The sequence below is a fragment of the Mobula hypostoma genome, chromosome 28, assembly GCF_963921235.1.
Source record: "Mobula hypostoma chromosome 28, sMobHyp1.1, whole genome shotgun sequence".
NCBI classification, from domain to species: Eukaryota; Metazoa; Chordata; class Chondrichthyes; order Myliobatiformes; family Myliobatidae; genus Mobula; species Mobula hypostoma.
The window spans coordinates 11,113,152-11,127,950 of record NC_086124.1 but is presented as its reverse complement, the minus strand read 5'-3'; positions in this window follow the sequence as shown (position 1 = coordinate 11,127,950).

Sequence of the window (14,799 nt, the reverse complement as noted above, 5' to 3'; positions counted from 1 at the left end):
TGTTTCAATAATGTTCACTCATTGGTAGATGACACTAAATAGAGTGGAAAAGCAAATTGAGCAGAGTCTGCAGAGAGATATAGATAGACTATGAATGGGCAAGGGTCCAGCAGATGGACTACAGCACTGGTAAATGTGACACCATACATTTTGGAAGGGGAAATATAAGATCGGATTATTACTTAAATGCTGAAAGATTGCTGTTGTGCAGAGGGACTTGAGAGTGTTTATACCTGAATGTCAAAAGGTTGGTTTGCAGGTGCGACAGCTTATCGAGAAGGCAAATGGAATGTTGGCCTTCATTGCTAGAGGGATTGAATTTAAGAGCAGGGAGGTTATGCTGCAACTGTACAGGGTACTGGTGAGGCCGCACTTGGAGTACTGCATGCAGTTCTGGTCTCCTTACTTGAAAGGAGAGCTTGGGAGACCAGGTCCACCAGGTTGATTTGGAGATGAGGGGGTCGCCTGTGAGGAGAAACTGAGCAGCCTGGGACTATACTCGCTGGAATTCAGAAGAGTGAGAGAGGATCTTAAAGAGACTTATAAACTTAAGAAAAGGATAGATAAGACAGAGGCAGGGAAGTTGCTTCCACTGGTAAATGAAACTAGAACTAATGGGCATAGCCTCAATATTCAGGGGAATAGATTTCAGAATCAGAATCAGGTTTAATATCACGACAAATGTTGTAAAATATGTTGTTTTACAACAGCAGTACATTGCAATACAGAATAATAAAAACTATAAATTACAATAAGGGGTATATATAAAAAAATTAAGTAAATCAGTTTGTATCAAAAGAGAGGGAAAATATACTAGGGAAATGTTCATGGGTTCACTGTCCATTCAGAAATCTGAGGGGGAAATCTGTTTCTGAAATGTTGAGTGTGTGTCTTCAGGCTCATGTACTTCCTTCCTGGTGGTAGCAATAAGAATAGGTCCTGGTTGACGGGGCCCTTAACGATGGAGGCTGTATTTTTGAGATACGCTTTCTGAAGGCTTCCTGGATGCTGGGGAGGCCAGTGCCCATGATGGAGCTGGCTGAGTTTACAACTTTCTACAGTTTTTTTTGCTGATCCTGTGCAGGGGCCCCTCCATACCAGACAGCGATGCAGCCAGTTAGGATGCACTCCATGGTACATCTGTAGAAACTTGTGGGTGCCTTTGGTGATACACCAATTCTCCTCAAACTCCTAATGAAATATAGTTACTGTCATGCTTTCTTTGTAATTACATCAATAGGTATGGCTCAGAGATGTTGATACCCAGGAACTGCTCACCCTTTCCACTGCTGATCCGTCAATGAGGACAGGTGTGTTTCCCTGAACTTCTCCTTCCTGAAATCCGCAATCAATTCCTTGGTCTTACTGACATTGAATACAAGGCTGCTGCTGCAGCACCACCTAACTAGCTGATCTATCTTGCTCCGGTATGCTTCCTCGTCACCATCTGAAATTCTGTCAACAATAGTTGTGTCGGCAGATTTATAGATGACGAGCTGTGCCTAGCCACACAGAGTCATGGGTGTAGAGAGAGTAGAGCAGTGGGCTAAGCACTCATCCTTAAAGTGCGGCAGTGTTGATCGTCAGCAAGGAGGAGATGTTATTTCCGATTTGCACTGACTGCGGTCTCCTGATGGGTCTAGTTGCAAAGGAGGTAAAAAGGCACAGTTTTGGGAGCTCTTTGATGAAAGCTGAGGATATGATTGTGACACACCAATTCTCCTCAAATTCCTAATGAAATATAGTCACTGTTATACCTTCTTTGTAACTACATCAGCTGAGCTGTAGTCAATAGCAGCTGCCAGATCCAAGTATTACTCTTGTCCAGGTGATCCAAGGCCGAGGGAAGAGCCTGTGAGATTCCATTCACTGTAGACCTATTGTGGCAATAGGCAAATTGCAGCGGGTTCAGGTCCTTGCTTAGGCGGGAGTTGATTCTGACCATGACCAACCTCTCAAAGCACATCATCACAGTAGATGTGAGTGCCACAAAGCAACAGTCGTTGAGGCAGCTCACTCTGGTCTTCTTGGGCAGCGGTATGACCGTCGCCCTTTTGAAGTAGGTGGGAAACTCCGACTGCAGCAGTGAGAGATTGAAGATGTGCTTGAACACTCCCACCAGTTGGTTAGCACAGGTTTTCAGAGTGCTACCAGTTACACCATACGGGCCTGTTGCTTGACAGACGTTCCGACGTCAGCCTCTGGGACAGGGATCACAGGGTCACCAGATCGCATAGATGCAATTTTACTCTCCCTTTCAAAGCACGCATAAAAAGCATTGAGCTCATCTGGGAAAGAAGCAGCACTGCCTTTTGTGATATTAGGTTTCGCTTTGTAGGAAGTAACGGCCTGCACACCCTGCCAGAACTGATGTGCATCCAATTCCATCTCTAACCTCAAACAGAGTTGTTCATTCATTCTTAAAGTAGCTCTCCGTAGGTTGTACTTGGACATCTTGTATAGTTCTTGAATGCCACACATCTGGCCTTCAGCAGATCTCATGGTTCATCCACGGCTTTTAGTTTGGGTACCTACATAAGTCCTTCTAGGCACACACACGTCCACACAGATTTTGATAAAGTCGGTGACAAATGTGACGGTCTCCTTCCGACTCGGAGGTGAATCCCGAATATCCAGTCCACCGACTTGGGGTAGTCCTGTGAGTGTTCCTGCACCTCGCTTGGTTAAACCTTCTTGGTCCTCCCCTCTGGCACTGGAGTCTTCAGTCTCTGCTTATACGCTGGGAGTCGAAGCACAGCCAGGTGATCGGGCATTCCATTGGGTGGCCGCAGAATGGCACGGTAAGCGTTCTTGATGGTGGTATAGCAGTGGCCAAGTGCTGTAGAGAGACTTCTTCAAGCTGGGCTGGTTGAAATCCCCCACAATGATAGGGAAGTCATCAGGGTGTACTGTTTCATGCCTGTTGATTATGGAACTCCTCCAGTACCTGCCTGATGTTGGCCTGAGATGGAACGTACACCCCTACCAGTACGATGGCAGAAAACTCCCTTGGCAGATAAAAGGGACGACGTTTGACCGCTAGATGTTCCAGGCCGGGTGAGTGGGACAGAGACCGAAATGCCACGCCTGTGCACCACGATGAGTTAATTATAAAGCATATTCCACCTGCTCTGCCTTTAAAAGACTGAACTGCCCTGTCTTTGTGGTGAGTGGTGCTTTAGGACAGAGATGATTTCCCCAGAGAGTAGTGAATCTGTGGAATTCACTGCCCATGGCAGCAGAAGAAGCTATCTCATTAAGACACTGAGACTTGGCCTCCACAACCGTCTACAGCAATGAATTCCACATATGCACTGCCCTCTGGCTGAAGAAATTCCTCCTCATCTCTGTTCTAAAGGGACATCCTTGTATTCTGAGGCTGTGCCCGCTGATCGTAGACTCCCCAATATCAGAAAATCTTCTCCATGACCACTCTACCTCGGCCTTTGAATATTCAATAGGTTTCAAAGAGATCTCCCTTCCATCTTCTAAACTGCAGCACGTACAGGCCCAGAGCCTTCAAATGCTGCTGGTGATATACTGAACACAAAACATTTACAGAACCATTCAGATCAGCAGGCTCGGAGCTCATCGAGGTAACTGCCTTCAGCTTACGCTCTCAACACACACCTGACTCTCCTCCACACCCCCTCAGCATCCCAATCCCACCTCCCCCTCATCATTCTTCCCCAGGCCAGGGAGAAGTAAATTAGAGGGGATTACTGCCTTTAATCACTCGGCTGCCATCTTCCCCGCCATCAAAGGGGCTGAGATGGTCACCTCATGCATGAATGCAGGTGATGGCATGAGATTGCTCCCAAAGTAGTTAACCCCTTCAGCAGGGGAGAGGTGAAAGGGGAAAAGCAATAGGAATGTAGAAGTTTGCTGTTGGTTACAAGACATTGATATGATACAGAGCTGGGCTGGGGAGCGGTGTCCGGAGAAATGGCAACCCAGAAAACTGTGAAGTGATTCACTCGAACTTGAAGGCAGAATACAGGGTTAGTGGCAGCAGTGTGGAAGGAACAGTGGGATCTTGGATACCCAGGCCATGCTCTTTTCTTGCTTCTGCCATCAGGTATAATGTATAGGCATCCGTTAGTCTCATGAGACCATGGATTTGCGCCTTGGAAAGTTTCCAGGGCGCAGGCCTGGGCAAGGTTGTATGGAAGACCAGCAGTTGCCCATGCTGCAAGTCTCCCCTCTCCACGACACCGATGTTGTTCAAGGGAAAGGCAAAGGCCGATACAGCTTGGCACCGGTGTCGTCGCAGAGCAATGTGTGGTTAAGTGCCTTGCTCAAGGACACAACACGCTGCCTCAGCTGAGGCTCGAACTAGCGACCTTGAAATCACTAGACAAACACCTTAATCACTTGTGTCAGATTTAAAACCATAAGATTCAGGAGCAGAATTAGGCTATTTGGGCGATCAAGTCTGCTCTGCCATTTTATCATGGCTGATCAAATTTTCCTCTCAGCCCCAGTCTCCTGCCTTCTCCCTGTATTCCTTCATGCCCTGACCAATCAAGAATCTATCAACCTCTGCCTTAAATATACATAAAAAACTCAGCCTCCACAGCTGCTTGTGGCAAAGAATAGAAGGTACAAGAGCCTCAGGACTCGCTCCACCAGGTTCAAGAACAGTTACCACCCCTCAACCATCAGGCTTTTGAACAAAAGGGAATGACTACACCCACTTGCCGATCACTGAGATGTTTCCGCTCTGAGGACTCTTATCTCATATTCTCGCTATTTATTGCTATTTATTTATATTTGCATTTGCACAGTTTGTTGTCTTCTGCACTCTGGTTGATCTTTCATTGATCCTGTTATAGTTACTCTTCTACAGATTTGCTGAGTATGCCCACAGGAAAACGAATCTCAGGGTAGTATATGGTGACATATATGTATTCCGATAATAAAGCTTACTTTGAATGTTCTGTATATTGCCTGTGTTATGAACCTGTGACGCTATTGCAAGACTTTTATTGCACCTGTGCCTGTGTTGGCGCGTGGCCAAGTGGTTAAGGCGTTCGTCTAGTGATCTGAAGGTCGCTAGTTCGAGCCTTGGCTGAGGCAGCGTGTGTGTCCTTGAGCAAGGCACTCAACCACACATTGCTCTGTGACGATACCGGTGCCAAGCTGTATCGGCCCTAGTGCCTTTCCCTTGGACAACATCGGTGGTGTGCCAACCTTGCCCAGGCCTGCACCCTGGAAACCTTCCAAAGCGCAAATCCATGGTCTCATGAGACTAACAGATGCCCATATAATGTGCCTCACCGTACGTGCACAGGACACTAAACTCAACTCAGTGTCAGTCTCCTGAGCCCTCATAAGCCTGGGATGGCCTCAGTGCAATGTACTATTGAAACATCAAACAGTGCAGCTCATACAGGCCCTCTGGCACACGATTTTGTGCCGACCTTTTAACCTACTCCAGTTTCAATCCAACCCTGGCCTCCTACACAGCCCTTCATTTTTCTTTCATCTATGTGCCTATCTAAGGGGCTTTCAAATCTCCCGAATGTATCTGTCTCTACCATCACTCCTGACAGCACATTCCGCACCCACCACTCTCTTTGTAAAACGAACTACCTCTGACATCCTTCCCCCCCCATACTTTCTTCCAATCACCTTAAAAGTTTCAAACATGAGAAAGCCTGCAGGTGCTGGAAATCCAAAGCAACACACACAAAATGCTGGAGGAACTCAGGAGGTCAGGCAGCGTCTATGGAAAAGAGCATAGTCGATGTTTTGGGCCGAGACCCTTCTTCAGGACTGGGAAGGAAGGGGAAAGAAGCCAGAAGCTGGCATCTCCCACCTTCCTCCTCAGTTCTGAAGAAAGAGTCTCAGCTCGAAAATTCTGGTATCTTCCCCCTTCCTTCTCAGTCCCGAAGAAGGGTCTTTGCCAACTGTTTTTGTCTTTGTCAACTGTTTACTCTTTTCTGTAGATGCTGCCCGACCTGCTGAGTTACTCCAGCATTCTGTGTGTGTTACCTTAAATATTTGCCTCTTGTATTAGCTGTTTCTGGCCTGGGGAAAAGAGTCTCTGGCTGTCCTGTCTATCTATGCCTCATGCCTCTTATCATCTTCTACACCTCTATCAAGTCACCTCTCACCCTCCTTCACTCCAAACAGAAATGCCCTAGCTCACTTAAGCTGTCCTCATAAGATGTGCTCTCTAGTCCAGGCAGCATCCTGGTAAACCTCCCCCGCACTCTCTCTAAAGCTGCCACAATCTTCCTATAATGAGGCAACCAGGACTGAGCACAACACTCCAAGAATGGTCTAGCCAGAGTCTTATAGAGCTGCAACATTACCTCTCGGCTCCTGATCTCATTCCCCCGACTAAGAGCAAACGCAACAGATGCCTTCTTAACAACCTTATCAACTTGTGCGGCAACTTTCAGGGATCTAAAGTTCAAAGTAAATGTTAATATCAAAGTACCTATATATCGCCCTAGATTGTTTTTTTCCTGTGGGCATTCTCATCAAAGCTATAGGACAGTAGTTGTAACAGGATCAATGAAAGAGCATGGCCTGGGTGGTGGGGATCTCTGACGATGGATGCAGCTCTCCTTCAACAGTGTTTCATGTGGATGTGCTGAGTGGCTGGGAGGGCCTTACCAGTGACATACAGTGCCTATAAAAAGTATTCACTTTTTATAGAGATCTGTTTTCACTTTGACACGAAAGAGTTTTTTTCTATCAATCAGTATCAAAAAAAGTCAAATTAAATCCACTATGTTTCAGTGTTGTAAAGCAATAAAACATGAAAACTTCGGGGGGGGGTGAATACTTTTTATAGGCACTGTACTGGGCCGAATCCACTAAGATTTTCCATTCAAAGGTGTTGGTGTTTCCATACCGGGCTGTGATACAGCAGTCAGTATACCCCCCACTACACATCTATAGGGGCTTGTCAAAGTTTTTGATGTCTTGCTGAATCTCCACAGACTCCTGAGGAAACAGAGGTGTTGCCGTGCTTTCTTCGCAATTGCTCTCACGTGCTGGGTCTGGGACAGTTCCTGTGAAATAGTAACACCCAGCAATTTAAGGTTGCTGACCCTCTCCAACTCTGATAATTGATATAGAAATGAAACATAAACACACCATACAGTTAAATAAAAGACGTGTGAGTCCTTAGTGCAAAACAAGGCACAAAGGCAAGTCCATGGGATTGCAATCAAGTCAAGTCAAGTCACTTTTTATTGTCATTTCAAACATAACTGTTGGTACAGAACATAGTAAAAATGAGACAACGTTTTCCAGGACCATGGTGCTACATGAAACAATACAAAAACTACGCTGAACTACGTAAGAAAAAACACAAAAACTACACTAGACTACAGTCCTATCCAGGACTGCTTAAAGTGCACAAATCATTTCTTTAAGCACCTTTCTATTGGAATTCATTGAGGAAATAACAGGCATGATAGACAAAGGAGAGTCAGTGGATGTTGTTCATTTGCAGGCCAAGTGATTGGGTATACTTAAGGCAGGGGTTGATAGGTTCCTGTTTAATATTAAAGGCATCCGTTAGTCTTGCGAGACCATGGGTATGCGCCTGGAAAGTCTTCACTCTCCAGGGCGCAGGCTTGGGCAAGGTTGTATGGAAGACCAGCAGTTGCCCATGCTGCAAGTCTCCCCTCTCCACGACACCAATGTTGTTCAAGGGAAGGGCATTAGGACCCATACAGCTTGGCACCAGCAATGTGTGATTAAGTGCCCTGCTCAAGGACACATGTTGCCTTGGCTGGGGCTCAAACTCACAACCTTCAGATCGCTAGTCCAATGCTTTAACCACTTGGCCACGTGCGCACACCTGATTAATCGAGGCATCAAAGATTATGGGAAAAAAACAGGAGATTAGGGTTGAGAGGGATAATAAATCAGCCACAGTGGAATGGAAGAGCAGACTCGATGGGATTGAATGGTCTAATTCTGCTCCTATGTCTTATGGTCTTTTCAATGACAATCGTTTAATGATGGTTGGTAGTAGAAGAGGGCTCCAAGGTAGGGTAGCGGTTAGCACGACGCTCTTACAGCTGGGGCATCGAGTTCAGAGTTCAATTCTGGCGCCATCTGTAAGGAGTTTGTACGTTCTCCCCGTGACCGCGTGGATTTCCTCCGGGTGCTCCGGTTTCCTCCCAGAGTCCAAAGACGTACCGGTAAGTATGTCAACTGGTCATCGTAAATTGTCCTGTGGTTAGGTTAGGGTTAAATGGCTAGGTTGCTAGGCAACGCAGTGCGTTTGGGTCGGAAGGTTCTGTTCCACACTGTATCTCTAAATAATTTTTTTTAAAAAAAGAGTTAGATCTTTTGATAGATCACTGATACCTTCAGAATCTATAAACCTCTTAAGTCGATAGCAGCTTAGATGGAAAAAAAATCTTTTAAACGAGGATTTGAATGTGACGTTAAATAGAAGTAGTTGGAGGTGTCCTTTATGAGCTGGTCGGGTTTAGTACACCTGTGAGTCTCTGGTCATAAAGGCTCCTTGCCTTCGGAGGCGAACTGGGGGCGGGTGAGTGAGGGGGGAGGGGGGGAGAGCGCTGGAACGAAAACAAAGGGCTTCATACAGGTCTGGCGCAACTGGAATTTTTGCGAACTGATAAAGCCGCGCTGATTGGGGAGGTTGTCAGAAACCGCTGAAGGGAAAAGGACGAGGAAAGTCACCGCAAGAGCACAGGCAGCAGGGAGCCCGTCTCAGCCCAGTGCACGGGCTGCGATGCCGTCGGCTCGGTTGCTAATGGGGCTGTGAGAATCGTAAAGCTGATGCCGGGGCCTCAGTCGGGAACTGGGACCCAGTGGTGGGGCTTTGCTGCGGGAGCAATTCCTAGTTTATACAGTTGGACTGGTATTAGTCCTCGCTCTACACCTCCTCCTCCGCTGTCAGAGACATGTCGTTTCCGATTAGTGCAACGTTTTCAAATGTATGCGTGTGCTCATGTGGTTATCATGGGTCTCACTCATTACAGCTGCTCACACAATCTGCCCGGTAACACCTCAGTGGAGCCGCACTGTCCGGGACAAAGAAACCCACCAGACCGCCATCCCCTCCTGCATCTCAAACACGGAATGTCTCTGCAGGAATAGAGATGGAATTTATTGCCACAGACAGCTGTGGATTTAAAGCAGAATTTTATAGCTTCAAAGGTTTGGGGGTCCTTGTGCAGGATTCCCTAAAGCTTAATTTGCAGGTTAAATCGGTGAGGAGGAAAGCAAATGCGACGTTAGGACTAGAATATAAAAGCACGAGTGTAATGTGGAGGCTTTATAAAGCACTGGTGAGGCCTCACTCCAAGTACTGTGAGCAGTTTTGGGCCTCTTATCTAAGAAAGGATGTGCAGGCACTGGAGAGGGTTCAAAGGACCTTCATGAAAATGATTCTGGGACTGAAAGGCTTTTCATCTGAAGAGCTTTTTTGATGGCTCTGGGCCTGTATTCACCAGAATTCAGAAGAATGAGAGGTGACCTCATTGAAGCCTATTGAATGATAGAGTGGATGTGGAAGGAATGTTTCCTATGGTGGGGGAGTCTAAGACCAGCGAGCACAGCCTCTGAATAGAGGGGCATCCTTTTAGAATGGAGATGAGGAGGAATTTCTTCAGCCAGCGAGTGGTGAATCTGTGGAATTCTTTGCCATAGGTGGAGGCCAAGTCATTGGGTATATTTAAGGCAGAGGTTGATAGATTCTTGATTAGTCAGGGCATGAAGGGATACGGGGAAAAGGCAGGAGATTGGGGCTGAGAGGGACAATGGATGAGCCATGGTGAAATGGGGGAGCAGACTTGAGGGGCCAAATGGCCTTATTCTGCTCCTATATCTTATGGTCTTATGGTGAGAGGAAGAAGGCAGGAGAATGGGGTTGAGAGGGAAAATAAATCAGCCATGATGGAACAGCGCAGAAGACTTGATGGGCTGAATGGCCTAATTCTCCTCCTATGTCTTATGATCTTATGGGACCACTCCTACCCCTGGCATAACCTTTGCATAGACATGCTCCCCACATTGAAGGGAGAGGTGGAAACTGCAGCCAGGGCTTGTGGGTGGATTGGATGGCCATAGGGAATACTGAAACTGAAAATTCCTGTCCGATATTTGGGTCAGTGAAAAAATGGGAAACTTTTTTAGAGTATAATGTGTCACATGAAATAACATAAGGGAGATAAAGGTTGTCTCTTCCACATCAGTAATGAAGTGTCTACATTGAGTTGTATAATTATGAAGGAGGGATTTATGTGTTTCAATACTCTACAGATGTTCAATATGAAGTTTACTGATCTTCTATAAGAAGTTTACAGATTTCAGGGCAGCACGAGCTGTGTCAGCGAGGGGGAAGTTCACCGTCTGCGCAGAGTAATGGTGGCACAGGACAGGCTGGCAAGGAGGCTGCAGCTGACAGAATCCAAAATCTTGGCAGTGGAAGATGTGGCTGTTGGTGTTTACAGTCTGCTGAAGCTGCAGAGAAATCTCCAGGCTGCGACCGTAACTCTCTCCACCATACTCCAGCTGCTGTCAGGGACCCTTTCGATGAAGGGCAAAGTCCAGCACGAAGACGGGATTACGATCAGGGAGAATAAAGTGGGAAGAAAGATTAGCCTCGTTCTGGTGGCATATCTTTTCCTCTCTGATGAAAACTGTTCTAGGTCTTAGCGACACACACAAAATGCTGGAGGAACTCAGCAGGTCAGGCAGCATCTATGGAACCGAATAAACAGTTGGCATTTCAGGCAGAGACCCTTCTCCAGCATCTGCAGACTTTTTTGTTCAAAAGTTCAAAGTAAATTTACATACATGTCACCATATACAACCCTGAGATTCATCTTCTCGTGGGCATACTCAGCAAATCTATAGAATATTAAATATAACACAGTGATTCCCAACCTAGCGTCCAGTGGTAGGTTTCCTCGTGTTTGCGTCCAATGGACCCCTTGTTTAATATTATTGGTCCACAGTATAGAAAAGATTGGGAACCCCTGCTAGAACAGGATCAATGAAAGATCAACCAGAGTGCAGAAGACAACAAACTGTGCAAATGCAAATATAAATAAATAGCAATAAATAACGAGAACATAAGATAATGAGATAGAGTCCTTAAAGTGAGATCACTGGTTGTGGGAACACCTCAATGATGGGGGAAGTGAAGTTGAGTACAGTCATTCCCTTTTATTGAAGAGCCTGATTGTGGAGGAGTAGTTTATGTCGTAAATCACAAACATGAAAAATTCTGCGGATGCTGGAAATCCAAAGCAATGCGCACAAAATGCTGGAGGAATTCGGCAGGTCAGGCAGCACCCATGGAAATAAATAAAAAGCTGTGACGATTCAGGCCAAACCCCTTCTTCAGGACTGAGAAGGAATGGGGAGGATGCCAGAATAAAAAGGTGGTGGGGGGTAGGAGAAAAAGGCGAGCTGGTAGGTGATAGGAGGGAGAGGGAGAGATGGAGGGGGAATAAACAGTTGACGTTTCAGGCCGGGACCCTTCAAGACTGAATTGAAGGGTATCGGCCCCAAATGTCATCAGGACTGAATGAAGGACCTCGGTCCGAAACTTCGACTGTTTATTCCCCTCCAGGGATGCTGCCTGACCGGCTGAGTTCCTCCAGCATTTTGTGCGTCTCTCCTGATCTCCAGCATCTGCAGAATCTCGTGTTGCCTCATCTCCATCCGTGACTCCGCCAACCACAGCGGTGTGACCGGAGATGGCGAGGAGTGGCCGGTAAATTTCAAGGACCGGGATTACCTCGCCCCGAGAGGTCACTACTGGTGTTGATGTGGCTTCGACCTGTCACGTCCCTCAGAACCCAATCTCGGCAAAAAGCACCACAGCTGTACCAGGGACCAGGTCAGAAAGCTTAGCTTGGCTAACAAACCCGAGGGACCGAGCTAGTCAAACACACGGGGCTGTGTATATTTATCAGCCCCGATGAAGGGTCTCGGCCCGGAAAATGTCGACTGTTCACTCCCTTCCACAGATGCTGCCTGGGCCTGCTGAGTTGTGTGTGTGTGTGTCGCTCCGGATTCCGCCGACTCTCTGGTGTCTGTGGATTGAAACTGCCCGCCGTTAAGGGGCCTGCGGCCGAGGTGGGACTTGTACCCCGAGTATCGGGTTGTGGATTTAACCTAATCGGATCGGCAGCAGGCGAGCGCCTTGCACCCGTGAAGAGCACGTTTTGCCTCCGATGGACGTTCGAAGGTGTTCAGCATTTCCTTCCCGGCGGTTCGGGATGTGAAACGCTCTGAAGGGGGAGCCGGGGGAGAGAGTGAGACCAGCTGGGGTGGGGGTGGCGGTCAGAGCGCCGCCGTTTTGACCGCTCCCAGGCGCCCGGGGCCTTTTATTTCACCACCCCGGGGTTGCCTTGACAACGCGCTGTAGTGATGGAATTGCAGTGAAATTCAAATCATGCGGGCAAGACTGAAAGAGGAGGCTGTGGGGTGGGGGTGGGGGATGAGGGCAAGGGTGGGGTGGGGTGGGGGGAGTCTGCATTGCAGCCCAGCGAGAGATAGAGAGAGCCTTTGATCGGCCGGTGCAGAAGCGCCCCTCCCATTGCACTCCTCGTCTCCCCTGATAGTTATCTGTGCAGCAACTTCAAAGAGAGAGATCGAGTGTGTGCGAGCGGTTCGCTTCTCTCTCTCTCCCCCAACCTCCCTCTCTCCCCCTCCCCTCCCCCTCCCCCTCCCTCTCCCTCTCCCTCTCCCCCTCCCTCTCCCTCCCTCTCCCTCCCTCTCCCCCTACCCCTCCCCCTCCCCCTCCCCCTCCCTCTCCCCCTCCCTCTCCCTCTCCCTCTCCCTCCCTCTCCCTCCCTCTCCCCTCTCTCTTCCTCTCCCCCTCTCCCTCTCCCTCTCCCTCTCCCTCTCCCTCTCCCTCTCCCCCTCTCCCTCTCCCTCTCCCTCTCCCTCTCCCTCTCCCTCTCCCTCTCCCTCTCCCTCTCCCTCTCCCCCTCTCCCCCTCTCCCCCTCTCCCTCTCCCTCTCCCTCTCCCTCTCCCTCTCCCTCTCCCTCTCCCCCTCTCCCCCTCTCCCCCTCCCCCTCTCCCCCTCTCTCCCTCTCTCCCCCCTCCCTCCCCCTGTCTCTCCCTCTCCCTCTCTCTCTCCCTGGGGTCTCTGCAAATCACAGCTGTACACTAAGAGCAACCGAGGGAAGATCTGCAGATGCTGGAAATGCAACCAACACACACACACAAAATGCTGGGGGAACTCTGCAGGCCAGGCAGCATCCGTGGAAAAGAGTGAACAGTCGACGTTTCTGGCGGAGATCATTCATCAGGACTGATTAGTTGCACAAAGAGCTCCAAGCTAAACGCTGCAGCGACAGAAAGCCCACAAATTCAGCGGAGAAGATACGCGGAATTACCCAAAATGGGAGGGGAGGTTAAGAATTGCCACAGGGGAGGGGTGGTGACCTGACCTCTGTCCAATATTCCATGGGGCAAAGGGCGGCTCACCGCACCGCCCCAAACCATCAGATCCTGTGTGCTGTGTGCACCTCAGCTGCATCCACCTGCCTCTTCTTCCTACTTAATCCCAGCCTCAGGAGGGGCGTTTGATGGCTCTGGGCCTGTACTTTGAAGTTTAGAAGAATGAGTGACCTATGAATGAACCTATTGAAAACGGTGCAACCTATCTGACATTACATGTTCCATTTCAAACAGGAGAGATTCTGCAGATGCTGGAAATCCGAGCAACACACAACACAATGCTGGAGGAACTCAGCAGGTCAGGCAGCAACTATGGGAAAAAAAAACACAACCAACGTTTTGGGCTGTTTCAAAGGGTCTCGGCCAGAAACGTCGACTGTGCTTTTTTTCCGTAGTTGCTGCCTTGGCCTGCTGAGTTCCTTCAGCATGTTGTGTGTGTTGCCTACATGTTGCATTTCAAAGTTGTGATTTCTTTTGGTTTAAAGCAGATTTGAACTGTAGAGGAAAATAGAAATATAATTTCCAAATAAGATCAGTTTTGGTACCCAAACAAGAGAAAATCTGCAGATGCTGGAAATCCAAGCAACATACACAAAATGCTAGAGGAACTCAGCAGGCCAGGCAGCATCTATGGAACAAAGTATAGTCGACGCTTCGGGCCGAGACCCTTCTGCAGGACCATACTTTTTTTCCATAGACACTGCCTGGCCTGCTGAGTTCCTCCAGCATTTTGTGTGTCAGTTTTGGTACCCATGTGTGCAGATGAGAATGCGGGTGGCTGGTTGGAGATATTTTCTCTACCAAAGGAGGTGTAAGGTGCTCCTTCCCTCCACCAGCCTGCAGGTCGCCCTTGGGCAAGGTGTGGCACCTGCTTAGCCCCCGATCAGGGTCACGTGAAGCCATGGGAGCAGGTGGTGGATGGTCGTATGAGCAGCTGGTGCATATCACGAGTCCTGGTTATGCGTGCGCTGACACCAAGCAGACAATCTCTGAAGGGTATTGATAATGACTGGGGCGGGGGTACCCATCTTGTAAAGACACTGTCCAGAAGAAGACAATGGCAAACCGCTTCCATAGAAGAAATTGCCAAAATTTGTCATGGAAAGACCATGATTGCCCGCATCATATGACACGGCACATAATGAATAAACTTACTGTATTTACGTATATTTAATGTGCTTTTTATTATTGTGTTTTTTACCTTTTTTTTATGCTGCCTCAGATAAGGAGTAATAATTATTTTGTTCTGCTTTACCCTTGTGTACTGGAAATGACATTAAACAATCTTGAATCTTCTTTTGAATCATCTGGAGAGCAAAGATGCTTACATCAGGATGCTCCTTATTGACTACAGCTGGGCATTCAATACAGTACCA